The following is a 2,513-nucleotide window of genomic DNA, read 5'->3' as shown; positions in this document are numbered from 1 at the left end:
ATATATATATATATATATATATATATATATAATATTATTAAATGGAGTTGAAATGTTAAAAATTTTGGTTAATAGAAAATATGTGTAAGGATCACTTTTAATATTAAAAACTTGATATTGAAATAAGAACGAGGTACTGGTTGTTCAGAATATGTTTGATAATCTTTAGAATTAAAGTTACTTCCTATAGAATTAACGGTCTATGTCTTATAAATTGTTGGATGAACTTAGTATATTATATTATAATATTTTATCAAATGATTATTTGCTGTTATGATTCTCGTACTTTATATAATAATATATCTTTTATATGAATATATAACAGTATGAAAACTTGACCGGTTAAATTATATATAATATTATATTATATTATAAGTATTAAAACTATTAAGTTTGACGTTAGATTAAATTTTTGGCTATAAATATTTTTCATTATTTAATATGAAGAATTATCATGTATAGAAAATAAATAATAAAAGTTGAGTATTTATAAGTATTTGTGGTTTGTGGTTTAAAGTCGTAATAATTTTATATGTTTTGGGGAATTTACTTTAAGTCATAATATTTTATATAGTGTAGTAAAACTTTGTGTGACAAGGTAATGTTTATTATTGAGATTTAGTGTGGAATGTATTGAAATTGTGCTATGAGCGTTGTGATTTATGAGCAACGCATGTTATTGAGCAATGCGTATCTTATTGCGAGAGATGTTATAAATTGGGTGATTTGTGATTGGTTAGTTAAGGTATATGGAATTATTAACGTTGTTTGCTCTATCGAATGTCATGTATGTATGTCTATCTAGGTGACTCGTGTGACTTGAAATAACATGACTGTGAATTGATGAACTTGAGTGTGAATTGAACATCTCAGGGTGAGATGAGTGGATGTGATTGTAGAGATGTTGTTGTTGTCTGTATAATGTTGGGAGCTTTGAAATGATATGTTTATCCCTACACTCAAAGCATTGTTCATGCTCAAATAGAGAAGAACAATGTGAGTGGTGAGAGTAGAGGGAGGTCCTCATCTATAGTCTTGGAGTTTAGACATGACAAATTGGGAGATTTACCTTGCATAGTGTTGGGGATGGGCCAGCTGAACTATGCAAGTGCAAGACGACCAATAGCTAGACAGTTATACGAAATCCGAATGAGTCACGTTTAGTATTTGATGCATGGTGTGGTTGGTATGCCTTGCTTGTTCTTTTTATATTTAATTAAGCATGAGGACATTGATTGACTGTATTTTATGTAGGTTGTTTGTTTACCTAGCTCACCCTTACTTTTGTGTTGTATGTTGCTTGGGTATGCTTTCTCTTGCGATGACCATCCACTTGGATGGGAGCAGATGTCGTTTAGGAGGTTCCATTGGAGCAAGTGCTAGAGGACGCTAACGTTGCAGCCTAGTTCTTCCTAGGATTTCTTTCTTTTACCTGATGTCATTTTCGAATACTCTTATCTTTGTACCACTTTGTTGTACTCTTTATGTCTAAGTTTTAGATTTAGACCTCTCTTACTTGAAGTTCAAACTCTTAAGTTATATTTGGATGACTGTAATCTTATATTTAACTGTCATTCTACTTCCAACTGCTTTTCTATATTATAATTGTGGACTTCTATATTATATTATGCTTTAATATAATTGGGATCTTACATTTATGGTATCAGAGCAGTTTGTCCTTGGGATGACCTGTGTGTTGCAGGTTTATCGTGTCTCTTCTCTATGAAGAGTTGAGTCTAAATGGTATGGTTTACCATTTATTNCAAGTCTAGGTAGTAAAGTTGTATACCCAACCAGAAGTATTGGGAACAGAAAACATCTTGATAAGAGTAGTGAGGGTGCACACTCATGACTCTATATCATAGATGATTTTCCTTTCTTAATTCTGAAGGTTTGGGAAAGAAAGAGTTGGAGTTTCAGTGTCGTTTTTCATAGTAATCCTTGTCCAATTCTTGCCTTGGTGGTAGTGTTGTTTGTTTCTTGGAATGTATGTAGGCAGTGCATATTAGACAAAATAAGATCTCTTTCTCAGTGGGTAAAGGCACACTTGCTTTTGGTTGCTATAGTTAATTTGTTAGGTCATGATCTTATAATTGCTTTGTTGTTTTTGTTTCCTGCTCATGTGTAGATCGATTGGATGCATCATTCCCTTAATTGTTGATCTCAATTTGGGGCAGCTCGTAGCTCGCAACTCTCAATTTCTTTTTCGGTCTCCCTCTCTTGTTCTCCCTCCTTTGTTGTCCCTTCTAGAATACATATCGCTTGCAGTTTTTATTTTGATTACTGAGTGTTAGGTTATTAGACTGTATATATCACACTTCGATGCGAGGGAGGTGGGCATTTATTTCAGGATACACAGGTGTTGTATCTGAGATTAACTTTTATAGGATGTCTCAATGTGATTTCTTTCATCAATGGACAAGAAGATAGATACAAAATTTGGATTGGTATATTAAATAAAAGTTCATCTTAGAAAGCTAATGTTAATGAAGGGGACAATTTTTAATAGGTTA

This window comes from Vigna radiata, chromosome 6, assembly GCF_000741045.1.
Source record: "Vigna radiata var. radiata cultivar VC1973A chromosome 6, Vradiata_ver6, whole genome shotgun sequence".
Classification (NCBI taxonomy): domain Eukaryota; kingdom Viridiplantae; phylum Streptophyta; class Magnoliopsida; order Fabales; family Fabaceae; genus Vigna; species Vigna radiata.
The sequence above is the reverse complement of the archived record's forward strand: the minus strand, read 5'-3'. Positions refer to the sequence as shown.